The sequence below is a fragment of the Gallinula chloropus genome (assembly GCF_964237585.1).
Source record: "Gallinula chloropus genome assembly, chromosome: 13".
Classification (NCBI taxonomy): Eukaryota; Metazoa; Chordata; class Aves; order Gruiformes; family Rallidae; genus Gallinula; species Gallinula chloropus.
In genome coordinates this window covers 18,569,821-18,585,979 of record NC_140098.1, presented here as the reverse complement: position 1 = coordinate 18,585,979, position 16,159 = coordinate 18,569,821, and positions in this window count along the sequence as shown.

Genomic DNA, 16,159 nt, shown 5'->3' with positions numbered 1-16,159 from the left:
CAGACTAGAGTGGTTTTAATAGCCCTACCTTGATTTTTGAAAATAAAAAAGTACATTTTAAGACTTCTTTTTTAAACACATGAATTTCACTGAGACCCTGATTTTATAACCCATACTTCTGACCCATCAATTACATGCCAACTATAAAGCTACTCAAGGAAAGGCTGCATTCCCCTTGCCACCCTGCACACTCCCGGCATCGGCCAGAGCTGCACTGGGGTTCACAGCACTTGCAGGATGCCACTCCCTTTGCCCTCACCAGAAAACATGAGTCAGACTGTTCACAAGAGCAAGAGTTTGCTGGAGAGGCATTTCCTTGTAGCATGTGGTGTACTGGCAGGCAGGAGGGGGCACAGTCTCAGCCTGATTTTTATTTATAGATTTATTTAAAGGGTATGGCTAATGACCAATGTAAACTTGAGATTTAATCCAAAGGAAAAGTGAAACCTCATTGTTTCATGGGAGCAAGACAAATTGTAGAGCCTGGAGGAGCAGAGCAGAGTTTAGAGCTTGTCACAAGCTATGATCACTGGCCCACGGCCTCTGCAGTGTCCTCAGCAGCAGTATAAGGACACACATGCCCCATGGCAAGCTCTGTTTATGTCTACATTTTAGAGGCTTATATCCTCTTTGAAACTTATCCTTAACCTAATTAAATTCGGTATGGGTTTGCCTGCTCATGCTGTCCCTACAGAGAGATATGCAGAGTGGACGTGGCCCAACCTCCTGGGCACACCCCAGCATGGGGGCAGAAGTGTTGGGGCAACTGCAGGACTAAACAAAGACATGTGAAGGCAGATGAAAACTCTTTCTGAACAGGGAAATCAGAAAGTAATTAGGATGTGTGATCTAATATAAAGCATAAATAATAATATTGGCAGAGAGAGAGAGCCATGCACTGCAAGAACACCAGGACAGTGCAAACCCAGCTCAGCACAGCCCTGCCCTGTGCTGCACTCAAGTTCCAGGGTGCACAGTCAGCAGTTCGTTTATGGCTTTTCCAGGTTTCTTCCCATTAAGTAGGCCTTGCCTGCAAGAAGTGCTACACTGTAGGAGCTGGGTTGTTAGCACAGCCCTTACCCAGAATCTCAGAGAGATTCTGTAGCCCATACTGAGACTCTCACTGCTCTAGCTCCAGCCCAGTTAGAACCCAAATCACCTGGCTCAACGGTGGCTCAGTTCTGAGGAACCTGCCAGGTGGTGTCAGCTTACCCCTTGTCTGTTTAGCCATTGAAATTCTGACCAATCTTACCTCCTCCTTAGTTCATTGATTTATTACTAGGAAATGACAGTCTTCTAGGAATAGCTTGAAAATTAGAATTCCCCATTTCTGACTTCTTCAAGGGTCTTCTAGATTCCCCCTATCCGGTGAAAAGCTCTCTCTGCCTATAAGCTCCTGGCTCACTTCATGTATAAGCCCTTAGGTCTGCAATCCTGTCTTTGTGTGGGGCTGAGCAGGCTGCACCACAAAAAGCCCTGCCTGACTTCAACTGCAATCTCCTTCCCCCCTATGAAGATACAGCCCTTGTAAGCAATCAGTTCATACAATGCTCATTTGGTGGTAGTTGGTTTGAACACTGTCCATAGCTGAATGGCCACCATTACATCCTCTCTGCAGGAGCGAAGGGGGAGGCAAAGGAGGTGGTGGTCCAAAAAAATTGCTCCCTTCAGTTCTGCCTGGAAAGCAAATAATCTTCTCCTTCCACTTTCATTTTTCAAATTACATTCACCTACTTCTTGTGCATATTAAATCTTATATGAATAAATGTTGCCTAAGAATGAAACATTTCTCTGAGAGACACAATTTAGCCATTAGCCATGGTACAATGTTTGGAGATAATTTAGTGGTGGGCACAAACAATGAAAATCATATGAAAACTGTCAAAAATTAAAATAATTTTTAGCCCAAAGCTGCGTTTATAGAACGATGCTTAAGTCTCAAAAAGTGAGATCAGATTACCAGTTCAGTGTACTAAAAAAGGCAATAAGAAAAGCCTTACTTATAAAGGTGTGATGAAAAAGATTAATACAGACCTGAGATCAGCAATCTGAAAGACTACTTTATCATACAGCGTCTGGATAACATTGGGGAAAATAACGATTCACTGGCCATTCAGTATTTGCAAACATCACACTTTTCATTACACACATACCAAGAGAAAGGTCTTTCCGTTTCAGCTCTGTTATCGCTGTAAATTATCTCAGCACTGTCTCAAAACCCAGAGAATGAAACAAGTTTTATTCTTCACTAATGGTTTAAAAAAGAAGGGCACAGACTTCCAAAGGCATTGTAAGAAAACATGGCTTAAACACCAAAATGCTTCAACAAATTCTGAATTAAGTTCCTGATTCTGCCTGGTTGCTGTGAAAATCTGAAAATACATTTTCTGTCTATCTGAAAGACTTCTGGGCATTGTCATTCTACTACTCTAACTCCACAATCCATGTGGTATTCATGAAGTACAGACTGCATTACTCTTGATGCATTAGCGTTCGATTAGGATTCAGTTTCTGATTATTCACATTAGGGATGTCCTTATTGAAAACACACAGATGGGAGAAGAATTAATAATTATTCTTTTCAAGAAAATTCACAGAAAGAAGTCAAGCAAATATTTCCTTATAAAAATTAACGGAGGTCTGCTAAACTGCTCAATGGTTGAAACTAATTTCTTTTAATCACCCAGAAAATTAAATATTAAGAAGTTACATTTCCCATTTATTTCATAAATTTCTGTGCAAGTAGGAATAAAGATTTCCCACATCATCAAAACCCAAAGAGAGAAGGAATTAAAAAGCCAGATTTTCAGATTTAACTGAACCCTCTGGTCTCCACTGGAGAGAGATGCTTGCTTTTCAGTGACCTTCCTTCCACTTTCCATGCTGTTCCAGCACCTTGCTGGAGGTGGGAGCTAGCCTTGGCCACCAACCCTCCTCTGGAAGAGTATTTTCTCTGTGTACAGTCTCCTGAAAACTGATGAACCTGCAGTGGAATGGAATACAGGACAACTCTGACTGCTTTAGTATTTCCTTAACTGCCCTCCCTGCCTTTGCTCTAAAAGATTCACTCCTCTTCCCACATTTACTTTTTCTTTCAAATTCCTCCATTTCAATGGCAGAGGAAGCTTCCTAGGATTAAAATCTATGCATCTACAGCAAGACTCTTATGCCAATTAGTGTTCGTAGGAAACATATTTCCCTTCAATATATATATATATACACATTAAATGTCATTTTACACTTAAACAGTGATGGTTTGTATTCTGACAAAGAAAAGTACAGTGTACATTGCATGTGTGAGTGGGTAGCCAGCAGGCAGGCAAGGGCTATGAGAAGTTTAGCAGACGTCATCACACACAGTATACTTCTTATTTTCAACAACATGTAGAAATTCTGGCACCATTGCTCTTCACGAATAGCTCTTGACTCCCAAGTGGAATGTTCACATCATCTTGAGAAAAGCTTGAAGAGCACAGCCCCTGGTGAGCCCAGGGTGATCCGAGGAATGAAACGTTTGAGCGCAACAGCTCAGGTCAACACTGCTCCATGGACAACTCGGTTCCTTGAGAGTGAGAGATTTGACGTTGTCAGGAGAGGGAAAACCTCTGTTCCTGGAATCATACAATGCTCACGCTGGGTAAGTGCTCTCCCCAGTCTCAGTAGGTAATAAGGCTGAGAACCTGCTTAATGGAGATTTGAGGAAGGATACTGGCAATTCTGAGGCATTCAGTTATCACATTTTTGCCCCCATTGTATCTCATTGCTGGTTGTGAGCATGGTTCTGACAACAAGCTGTACAGTTCTACTGGCTCTGCCATTGCCTACAGTGGACTAGGCAACTGTACTCCACAGGCTGAAAGTACAGCTCGCAAGTGCTGCATTGCCATCTTACAGAGACTGAAATTCAGAGATTGGCAGTTTTGGGGGCTCAAGGGCCAAGAGATGTCAGCATGGGAACCGCTTTCCCTCTGCTGAAATCAATTCCAAGTAACAAGGCAAAGAGTAACACTCTCCTAACACGGCAAAGCGCCTGACAAAGCTGCATCCGCAGACACCGAGCAGCTCGCCAAGGCTGTGGTTAGACATGCTCTGGCTGCCACCCTGCTGAACTGCAGCTGCGTGCTACGTGGGGTGCCACGCTCTGGCAGCCTCCGTTGTGTTACTTCTGTGGCCACGGGATCCTGTAAGGGAGCTGAAAGTGAAGACGCATCACTTTGTGGGAGAAGTCCTCGGGTGGTTCAGCTCTCCGAATCAGGGTGCTGCTGTGGCACGCGAGCACAATACCAGGAAGCGTTGAGAGCAGCAGGGGAGGCAGAGCCGCGGCTGACATTTCAGGAGTGGAAGTACCGTGGTAGGGGAGGTGCTACTTCTGCCAGCTCAGGAGGGCTGGGCCCCTTTCGCCAGCTCTCCCCCGCGCCACCACCGCAGACGTCTGTGAGCGTGTGTCGGAAGCCCAGACAAAAATCTAAGCGGGGTGGAAGGCTTTTAACTCACTGGAAAAATGACGTTATTTTTCCTCTAGATCTGTTTCTCAGTCCAGCTCACAGTTCAGCCCCACAAACATGTGTCCCGGTGCAGAAGTGGAGATGGTGACTGCATGGTCCCAGCACTGCTGAAAAACACCAGGATGAACCACAGCCTTTGGTCCGCTTCTCCAATGCAGGAGGCTAACACAAGACTTGCTCACCACCAACATTCACTCACTGCTACTAATATTTTATAAGCAGCATGCATTACCGTGCTGCCGTGGCAGGGCCCCCAAGACACCACTGTCATCTTTCTAAACCCATTTAGATGGCAGCCAAAAGGCTTGAGCACAAGTACATTTCCCTGGGCGCTCTGACCCATCCTCCTTAAGGCAGGACTTCCTGGGAAGGGTTTGTGGCATGCCTGGGGGGGACACGTGCTGTTCCAACACTGTGGAAAATGGGTTTGGTCTTGTAAAACCAGCGATGCCGTTTTTTGTTTGTGAGGTTGGTTTTTCACAGCCATTGACATCCCAGGGGAAAAAAAAAAAAAAAAAGAAAGAAAAGAAGTTAAAAAAAAAGAATTTGTGCACATTTCTCCTGCACAGGGAAGTGCTTGCAAAGCCTGCCTTCCCAACTTGTTCTGTACACTGAGCTTCTGTCTGCCTGTTTTGTTTTGGCTGTTCTAATTTACATAGTATTTCCTCTCCCTGTGGAGATTTCAAGGTTACAATGGGGTCAAGCTGTATCAGGAGGTAAACAAGTCTGGGTAACTCATGTGATATTGTTCTGCCCACCCCTTTTTCTGTTTGGGTTTTTTTTTTTAAGATTTATATTAGCATCAGAAATGATCCTGGATTCTTTAAAAGGTCCAATTTCATACTTTCAGGCATCCAGCAAGTTGGTTACATAGTGGGGAAATGCCAAGTGCTCTGAAATAACCATGGCAAAGGAAGCTATGGTAAGAAGCCAGCACACCAAAACCTCACCGACAGAGCAGTATCCTGTCAACTAGAATTTGCTCATGTAGTATAAAGAGCTTGAATTTTATATTCAAACAGAAACATCTCCATAAAGCACCTCCACACTGAAAAAAAAAACCCAAAACAAACCAAAGGAAAAAAGGTTTGATTAGGGATAGAATCAGCTTAGAATAATTCAGGGTGGTGAATCCTTGCCAGCTCTACTCCTCCACACATTCCTGCCTGCATTCTGATCTCATTATGTGCCAGGCGAGCGTGAGCTTCACTGGAACAGTTCTCACCCATCTGCATCCTCTTCTTACTTCTCAAACTGAAGGAGGATGTATATTTATAACCCCCTTCAAGACACTGTGCGGATTCACGGTGCAAAGGCAGCGCGTGGCTCTCGTAGGGCGGGCGGCGCGAAGGCACGGACGAGCTTGCGCAAAAGGTGCGCGTGTGTATTTTCCTGTTCATCCTGCTTTATGAAGCTGAGGCTTCACTTCAAACAGCTACATGAACAGCCCCAGCACCTTGCTGCTTCCAAATTCGGACCAAAGCTTATGCTCAAACACCAATCTTTCCTCCCACTGGTATTGAACGTATCTGGATGTAACAAGCGAGGTCCCCTAAGGATCTGTCCTGAATCCAGGTCGATTCAGTATTCTCATTAATGACTCAGCTCATAAAAAGGACAGCACAGAGGTGCAGATGCTGGGGAAGATTGCAAATGCTTTAAAAGATTCTTTCAGCATCCAGAACAGTCTTGATGAATTGAAGAAACAGTCTTAAATCAAGGAAAGAGACTCAATAAAGGCAAGTGTGAAGTACTGAGTAAAGGAAGGAGAAAGCAAATGAAAAAATACCAGACAAGAAATAACTGGTTAAATAAAAGTACTGCAAAATGAGTGCTGGGAGATATGGAGGACCCCAGGTGGAATATGACTCAACGCCATGACACACTCAACAAAACCCATAAAGCTCATTCAGTGATGTATTAATAAGACCGATGCATGTGAGACATCGGAAGTAATTATTTCCTTTCATTAAGCATCAGTGAAGCTTCTCTTAGGGTACAGTTTGGAACACCATGATTTACCAAAATGCAGGCAAATTTGAAAGGAAAACATGCTCCTATATGGAATGGCTGAATTTCTTCTCTATTTGTTTGGTCTGTAAAAGAGGGAACTCAGGAGAATACGATAGGAGCTTCCAACATAGTAAACAAGAATATGTGACAGATAACAATAGGACTCATTTAATTCAGAGCGAGCAATATATAAGCTATATATTAGGAAAAGTTTTCTAAGAATAGTTAAGAGCTGCAGAAGGATATCTGCAGGGTATCTCTGTGTCTGCCTAATTATCCTTGCCTCTCAGCATGGCTGATTATCCCAGGCTGGCTACGCTGTGCCTGCCTGATAGTCTGTCCAATGTCAAAACCGGCTGCTCCGAGCGAGTTGTGTTCTCCGCGCTGTGTGCGACGTTCCGCAGCAGCCCTCTGCAGTCAGATGACGTCGAGCTCCCCACAGGACTGCATCGCTGTGATTCAGTGCTGGGCTACATACAAGAAGTGTAGCTGGTCCAAGATCTCAGGCCTCACCTGCTCACACCGGACCGGTGGAGGCAAGCACTACTCAGTACAGGTTTCTGCCAAGGACACACAACTGCAAAGGGAAGCTGAGGTGCACATTAGCACAGTGTGCAAGGAAAAGGTGTGGGGCCTCCTTCCAAATCCCAGGAATGCAGGTCACCCCGCTTCACACAGAACCAAGGAATCACCAGTCAGGTTCCCAGCAGCATCTTCTCTTCCTATTAGGGCAGCACATCTCCCAACTCTTTCTCTTGAAGGTGACTAGCAACCCTTGTCTCACAGAGAAGCCAGATCCATCTGAGGTTATCACTCCAGAAAAGAAAGCAGGACAGCAATTCTTTAGCTACTTATGACAGTACAAAACATTTGTCACAGAAGATCATCAAGTCCAACCATTCCCTTCCTAAGCTAAACCAGATCCCTGAGCACCTCATCTACCCTTTTTTTAAACACATCCAGGGAAGGTGACTCAACCCCCTCCCTGGGCAGCCTGTTCCAGGCCCCAACAACTCTCTCAGTAAAAAATATTTTTCTAATATCCAATCTGACCCTGCCCTGGCACAGCTTCATGCCATTTCCCCTTGTCCTATCTCCTGTCCCCTGGCTGAAGTGACCATCGCCCACCTCTCTACAAACTCCTTTCAGGTAGTTGTAGGTGGTGATAAGGTCGCCCCTCAGCCTTCAGGATTCCCACCATTTCTGCACTCAGGCTCTTTCCATACACTTCACCTGCTTTAGCTGGCACAGCATCATGGGACAGTTTCTAAGTTCTCTTACAGTCAGTACAAGGGAGGCCTGCAGAAATATCCCAGGTATGGCAGCCTTTGGCGGGGTAAAGTAACCGGGGCAAACTGAAGATCATGCCCAAAATGGAAGGCTTCATAGCAGAAGTTCCACCAGGCCTGCTGACTGGGAGCCCAGTCTCTTACAGGTTACTATCATGATTATGTTTTCAGGGTTCTTCTTCAGGATGTGACTGCCCTTTTCAGAAGCCCAAAGGACCTTCACAGTTCTGGAGAAGAACAAAAAATAAACCCTTCTTTGTTTGAGAGCTGGAACACAACCCAATGTGTACATATGGGAAAAAATAATTGGAATAGACAAAGCCATGGGCAATTGGGCAGATGATGTGCCTGAGAACTACAAACATCTGTTGTGTGGTAAATATGCAACCATCAGCTTTTCTCCATAGTCTATAAACAACTTCAAATAAAAGAACAGGATGATGGCTTTTATTTATATGCAACTGTCTATCACAGAAGTCTGGGAATTAACATGCCATTGTGAAACACTAACTCAACAGATCAGCTCATTTGCAGACCACTGTTAACACACTTCAGATTGTGTTTCCTCCAAAACAACCTGGATAAAATAGGGAATTCATGGGATCAACTGTCTTCTGCCCCCTCTTTCTGAATCCTTTTGCCACCACCCTTCTCTAACGCAGCACCCACCTGCCTCTCCAGGCTGTGGACACCCTCTGCGTTGATCCATCTCCTGCACTGATCAGCTTCCACTCTGGATATGCAGGTGTTGCTAGGTCACAGTGCTCACTAGAGCTTCAAACAAGCACATTCAGGCTTTCTCATGCTTTGCAGGAGCTCCCTAAACATCCATAGCTTCATTCTTCTCATTCAACTTTCTCATAGCTCTACCCTGCCATGGTGCCTATGAAGACAGCTGTTCAGTTGCTTTGTGTGCTGAACAACATTGTTTCGTGGTTTCCTTGCACCCTCCAGCAGTATCTCCTGTCATCCCCCTCTGGTAGGTAGAGGACAGCTTTCTGAAAGGACAGCCTTTTGGTTCTGTGTCTTTAGAACTGCCTAGCACAGCCCAATCTCTGCCAAAACTGAGGCTTCTGGGTGCTGCAGTAATATAAATAAAGGCATCACCATTAATTCACCTTCTCTTTCTATAGAGGAAATTGTGATCGGCAGGAAGAATTTAGGTCAGACGTGTTTTTTGCTATCTCATTGAAAGCTACAGAGCATCAGGAGATGTAACTGGCAATGTTTAAAGCTAGAAAGGACCCAGAAAAACAGTCACCAAAACCCAACACCACACCCTATTAGAGAGACAGCAAATTACCATCACTGAAGCAATACTTTGATACCACTAAAACAAGGTAAGCACATTCCATTTAATCCAGCTTAGTGGCATACTGTTAACCACAGAGATATTTTATTACTATTAAATTGTTGCTTTTCATTAAAAGATTCTTGGCCAATGGCTAAAGTAAAGCACCAGCAGAGGATCAGGAGCCTGCAGAGAGCTTAGCTGATAAGAGAATGGGTTAAAGAGAAACTATTCTTATTTGTGTGACAATCATCTTGTGAGAATATTTTCCGTCTGTGCTATTTTTGGCTCCCAGTGAGATGGTTCCTACAAGAATATGGAATTAGAATTTGAATACAGGCATAGTACGAGCACTTTGCATGTGTGCCCACACAGCGCTCCTCCCCCACACACACCTCCATCGGGGAGCTCCACTGCTGAGCAAGGTCACATTATATCAATAAGGCACCGCAGGAAAATCTTTTGCCTTCCCAGGTTGGTAAGAGAAATTAAAACTCATCTCCTGGGATTTTCAAATCAAGGAATGTTGTTTATTTTAAGGATCGCTGTAGCATTATATTTATGACTCATTAATCACCTTGGCTTGAAATTCCATGTCAAAGGAGGAAACTATTGCACTTAGAAGATTTGCACGGAATGGCCAGACTCTGTCTGTCTTAACCTTGTGGTCTAATAGCAAGAAAAGCCTTCCTTTTCTGCACAGAGAATTTGAAATTATGGACAAGTCCTACAATTATGGACTGAGTTACTTAACCTTTCTGACACCAATTCTCTCCCACAGGTCTCATTTGGGCAGGAGTAACTCTCAGTGTATGCTTGTGGCAGAAAAAGCATTACTGGAGCAGCTAAGGGAATTAATAACTTTTGGTGTGTGTCCTTAGCATGGTTTTAGCTGTGCCTGTGGTGGCTGCATCTGGCCCCAGCTGTTGGAGTGTCCAGCACAACTTCACTGCAGTAGAGAGGCACTGCAGGGTAGCTTATCTGCAACATCCCCAAACCAGACCTTGATAACGGACCCTTCTGACAGTGGAGGGCAGAGACGAGGTCCCAACTGCCCAGATATCCCTTGCTTGAGACAAGAGCCAAGGGGTGATAGTGCAAGCTGGCCATGGACAACTTGAGGCAGAGCAGATTGGCTTTCCAACAGGACAGTTTAGGAGCCTGGTGCTGGTTACACAGTCATCATGCAGCAGCTGACCTGATCAGCAGGATGGGAGCCCATATTTCATTCAAGACTTTAAAAAGGCACTTGACTAGCTCAGTTTTGTTTTCCATTGATGTAAGTTTTAAAAATTAACCTCCCAAGGGAACTAGAAGATACACTCAGAAGTCTATTCATGTAAACAACTAGAAAGGTCTGTTTGTTCTACTCCTGCTGGAAGTGATACTCCTGCTGAAAAATGTAATGTGGTTCTTTATCTTCATGGTATTGAAAATACAGGGCGTTTAGTGTTGTAAATCATACATTTGATTGTGCTTTCAGCAGAAATAAAACCACCACAATCAAGTCAAATCTCTAATGTTGGGAGGGCATTGGGCTGCAAGCATTGCTTACTGAGAAGTCATTAAAGCTTCACGTCTCTCCAGTGTACATCCATAAAAGACAGGGTAGAACATTGCTGTTATAGGATTATAAACCACATACCAATGAACAGAGACTTGATATTTGCTGCCTTTTCTAAGGGAGCGTTAAAATGTAACCTTAATTTGTCAATGAACATTAATGTAATAACATCAACATTAACTGAACAGTACCGATTAAGCATAATTCTGAAATTATTGCTTTAGGTTTTCCAGTCTCTTTCCAGATGTTAAGGAATGGATCCTTATGCTAGTCAGACTCTGTGCACAGCACAGTAACCTGAAGCAGGAGGATCAAACACCTTCCCTAAGTTTTTTGTGGGCTACCTCTGCACTCTGTAGAGCAGTATAGACCTGGCAGTGAGATCATTCAGACCTGAGACCTGGATAATTTGAAGCTGTTTCTCAGCTATGAGTTTCCACACACGTCAAGGTAGGGAAGGGAGAGATGTGTACTCCCGGATTTTGTCTCAACATAGATAGTCTGGTTTGTGGCACTGTAGTTTACAAGAGCTCCTTCAATATCAAACAATTAAAATGAAATTAATGTAAATTAAAGATAAATATTAAGCAATAACACAGATGTATGAAGTAGCAGATGTATCTCTTTTGCTGGGATTCTCTCTGAACTGTAAAACTTCCTCGATCCACCAACAATTCCATCCTTCCTTTCCTTCCAGTGCCTCAACTCTGACTTTGCCTAATTCCCAGTAGATATCAATGGGGGAATCACCTCACAGAAAGAGTTGTAGCTTAAGCTGTTGGTGCCTAACTGAAGTCATATAACCCAGGCATTCCACCAAACAATTGTCAAACAACACATTCAGACAGTTGTTATGTTCAAGTTTTTGAGTGCTGCAATAATAGCAGCTCTTATCACCTATGAGCTCTCCATTGGCTTTCACAGCTCAGAGGTGTAGGAACTTTTGGATCACGTGTACCTCAGGCACTTCGCAAGGCCGTGAGGTTCAGCGCAAAACAGTGAGGTTCAGGACTACCCCCAAAGCAAGAGACTCAATGCAAACCCAAACATTTCAATCCCAACCTCTCAAAAACAAACAGCATGACAGTGAAAGCAGGCCACAAAGCCTCCTGCCCCAGTGGCCTCCCTGGCGTACCAGAAAGCAAATTCAGATAGCCAAGAATCTTCTAGCAATAGCCCATGACAGTGGAGGAATCTTAATGGGGTGGCAAGGAGAACATCTACCCTGGAAACACAGATGGCAACCTTTCACCCACTTGCTGGTTCCTCAGAAGTGGAACCCACTGCATTGAGTGAATCTTAAAGTACCCAAATGTCTGGAAAAGAAGTTCAATGGAATATCTGCAGTTGGTGTCCTGGCTTTACCCAAGGCCTCTCAGGCTACCCTATGAGTGCCCATTTTAATCCTCTTGAGAGCAAATTTAGCCAGCTCCTAAAAAGGCAGTCTTGATGTGGGATGAGGGTGCCACAGAGCAAGGCAGGGCACAGCAGTCAGTAAACTTCATGTTCATGTGCTGCCACGCTCTCCTCTAATTTCCCCCAATGGTTCCAGCAATAGGGTACAAGAAAGTCCCAGCAACATTTCACCTAGCAGTAAGTAGTTTCCATTAGATCTCATTTGGTCTTTTTAAAGGCTCTGATTTGACTCATTATTTCACTTGTTCTACTAAACTGAGCTCATCTCTCTTCCTTTAAGAACCAAGTAAATAAATGGACCTCAAGGCATCTGACCAGTTTCCTATGACAAATGCCCTCATTAGAGGAGAGGCCAAGACAGGACTTGTAGAGAAAATGTTTTCAAGTGTTTTTGAAACAAAATTTTCAGGGTCCTTCTCCTTCTCAGAATCACCAGGGTTCTTCCTTTAAGTCAAAACTAGTCATGAAAAGGATGTTTTGGTGAAGAGCTGCATTACTGGAATTTTATGCAACAAGCTGCTAAGAATAAAACTGTACTCATTTCCATTAAAGGACAAGAGGCTTTCAGGGGCAAAGGAGTGGTAGTTGCTTTGTAAAGTACAGATCAGCCTCTGTGAATACTTTGGTTGAAGTGATAAAACTGATGTGGTGATGCATACCAATGTAATGTGTTCTTTACTCACGTTTCTCAAAAGGCAGCAGTACCTCCTCCCACTATAAGCAGTGGGAGTTGCAGATGTGTAGCACATCAAAAAATGATGTCCTTTCAAAAATTAATGATAGCAAGTAAAAAAACAAAACCCAGAGATCGTGAATTGGGCCTCAGAATCCAGTCATTCCAAACTGGTAACAAGGTATCTACCCCTGCAGGGATATTTAGATAGAAAGAAAAGGTTTCCATTCACTGGTCTGTAGGCTCTGTACGAAATGTCTTCCCTCTGCATGAGATTAGGGGAGCTCTACAGCTCCTCTAATTTAAGTCATCTGCAAAGAATCTCTAGGGCTAAAAGAGAGTCAAAGATAGGCATGACAACGGGTATCCCTGCATTTCTCATAGGCACATCCCTTTTGCCTTGTTTTCCTGATTTTCCTGGCAGGAGAGAGAAAACGCTGACAAGAGTAGCAAATTCAGCAATTTGACCAGGTCCCCCAAGCAGAAAAGCAGACCCTCCTGGGACCAACAGCACCTGCTTTAGACATAAATGTACCTGAGAGATTAGGCACAAAGTGGCCTCGTTACGTGAGCGCAATCTACTCCCAATCTCACAGGGAAGAGGAGGCATGAGACTCCGTTTTGAAAATCATCTCGCTCTCTCCCAGCCCTGCAGCGCCTGCACATCCGAAAAGTCACATCAAAACCTTTTGTCTTCTCCAGAGCCAATCTCTAAGGCCACGGATTCTGCTGGGTGTGCTTTAGCTTGGATATGTAGTGTCAACACAACAGCAGCTCCGGCTGCACGCAGATTGGTAGAGAAAGTAGGTCAACATGAGACAAGCTGTTCTCAGAGTGGCGTTTCTCTCTCCTCTCCCTTCCCTCTCTGTAAATGAAGAGTGCTAAACTAGTTGCTTTGAAAAGCACACAGGCGTTCACCCTGTCAAACAGAACCAGAACCATCCTGCTGAACGTGTTGCAGCTCTAGACGACTGTTTCACCATGCAGTTCAGAACAACGTGCCATGGCTGCAATAGGCTGCACAGGAGACGCCACTTGTTAGTACTAAAATACTAATTAATTACCACAAAACTGTTTTGAGTATTAGGAAACAAGGGGGCTATGTAAGCAAGACTAAAATAATTATAAATATTAAATGAATATTCATGAAAAATGCAAATTTTTGACACAGTTCGTGTTTCTGCTCTGCAGAAAAATGAGTTTCACAGTTTTCTGTCAAAAGAGCAGTCAGAAGCTGTGCTTTAGCTTGGAAAACACTGTATTCTGTGCAAAGGTCTTACATGTTCATCAAACAAAATCATATGTATCTATGTGACCTGACTCAAGTAGCAGCACTGCTCAGAGGATGTTGATCTGCAATGCACAGACATGTGCTTCTGTTTGCCCCTTCACAAATAGCTACCCAGTTATGTTCAGGTGATAAATACAAAGAAGGAAGTGAGGGCTGCCCATGGATGGATTAGTCACCAAACAGTCAAAATGAGCAAATTAATCCAGTATAGGATTTATCTCCCATGCACCCTCTGAATTATACTGGGAACCTTTAGAGGATGGATCATGACTCCTTAAACTTCTCTAGACAGTTCAACTGTCTCCATACAGATCTCCTAAGACTCCCATCCTCAGAAAATGGAACAAAACATCACTGTAAACATATGCATATCAATAACAGGCATCACCTTGAAAGAACCTCTCTCAAATCATACATATGATGAGGTATTGAGGGCAAGGGTTGTACTACCAAAAATCTGTTTTACGTTCCTAATTCAAGAAATACTATTGATTTCAAGAGGAGAATTCATGAGTTAAGAAAGCCAGATTTGGAGTTGGATCCCGTTCAAGACCCCTGGAAGTCAATGGAGCCCCTCTCAAATGATTGTAAAATGAGAAGGATTGGGCTTGTGCCCATGTTTAGTATTGGATATATATTTTTCCACAGTACATATTTTTCCTATATATAATGCAAATTTTTCTCTTAATTTCTTTTTCCTCTGCTTAGAGAATTACTCATTGTTAATGAGCATTAAATCCATCTTGGTTTTATCATACCCTTCGAGTATCTGCATAAGTACTTTGGCAAATTTTCTCCTTAATTGCTACTCAGTGTTTGAGGGAAAACTAGCCATAATTTGTTCCACCTTTGGACATGGGAATAGCAGAAGAACATTTGCATGCAAGACTTCTGGTGCAAAGACCTGTAGGGGAAAGTGCTGAAGAGCAAGTAAATGGAATCTTATCTTCAGGGTAGCTACTTATTCATTAACAGCACTCACATGCTTGTACGGTTCAGTCATGGACCAGGACCCAGTAATGCCAGGTCTTGTACAAGCAACGATCAAAAAGAGAAGGTTTGCCCCAAAGAACACTCTCTCTTTCAGACACACAGTTTACACACACAAGCAGAAAGAAACACTATAGGTTATCATCATTATATCTGTATAGACAAGGCTTCAAGCAAATGAGGGAAGAGTTGACTATTGCAGCAATAATATTTCCAAAGAAATTTCAGACTAGCAATTAAAAAATGTAGAGTATGCTTTAGCCCCATCTAGTCTGTAAGCATCTTATTTAATTGCTGTTACATAACTCAAATTACTGTCTTGATGCTGTAGCCAAGACCAAGCCCAACTTCTGGTAACCAGGCACTGTGCCTTACATATATCACCAAGTAAAGCACAAGCTCCACCCTGACATCAAGGTACTGGAGTGTCTCCAAAGAAGAGCAAGGAAACTGGTGAGGGATCTGGAGAGCAAGTCCTGTGAGGAGCAGCTATGGGAACTGGGGTCGTTCAGCTTGGAGAAAAGTAGGCTAATGGGGGGAATGTCTCACTCTCTACAACTACCTGAAAGGAGGTTGTAGCCAGGTGTTGGTCTTTTCTCCCAAGTAACAAGCAATAGGACAAGAAGAAATGGCCTCAAGTTGCACCAGGGGCAGTTCAGATTGGATATTAGGAACCCCAAAGGGTTGTCAAGCACTGGAACAGGCTGCCCAGAGAAGTGGTGGAGTCCCCATGCCTGGAGGTCTTTCAAAGATGTGTAGATGTGGTGCTTGGGGACATGGTTTAGTGGTGGACTTGGCAGTATTATGTTAAAGGTTGGACTTGATGGTCTTAAAGGTCTTTACCACCTAAAAGATTCTGTGATTCTACCAAATGGTTAGGACAGGTACAAAATTATTTCCCCCCTTCAGCAGTGACACACTTAACTAATTTCCTCAGTTGAGATTTATGCAACCTCTGCTGGAAGGAAACAGTGCAAAGGGTCACACAGACTGTACCCTAGGTCTCCTGGAGCACAGCTCAGAAATGTTGGAAGTAAGAGTATCTCTTGTTCCTTGCTTTACTGCAGTCAGCATCAGCTGAACTTTACAGTTAACTAACTCACACATATTTTTTCTGTGCTCCATCT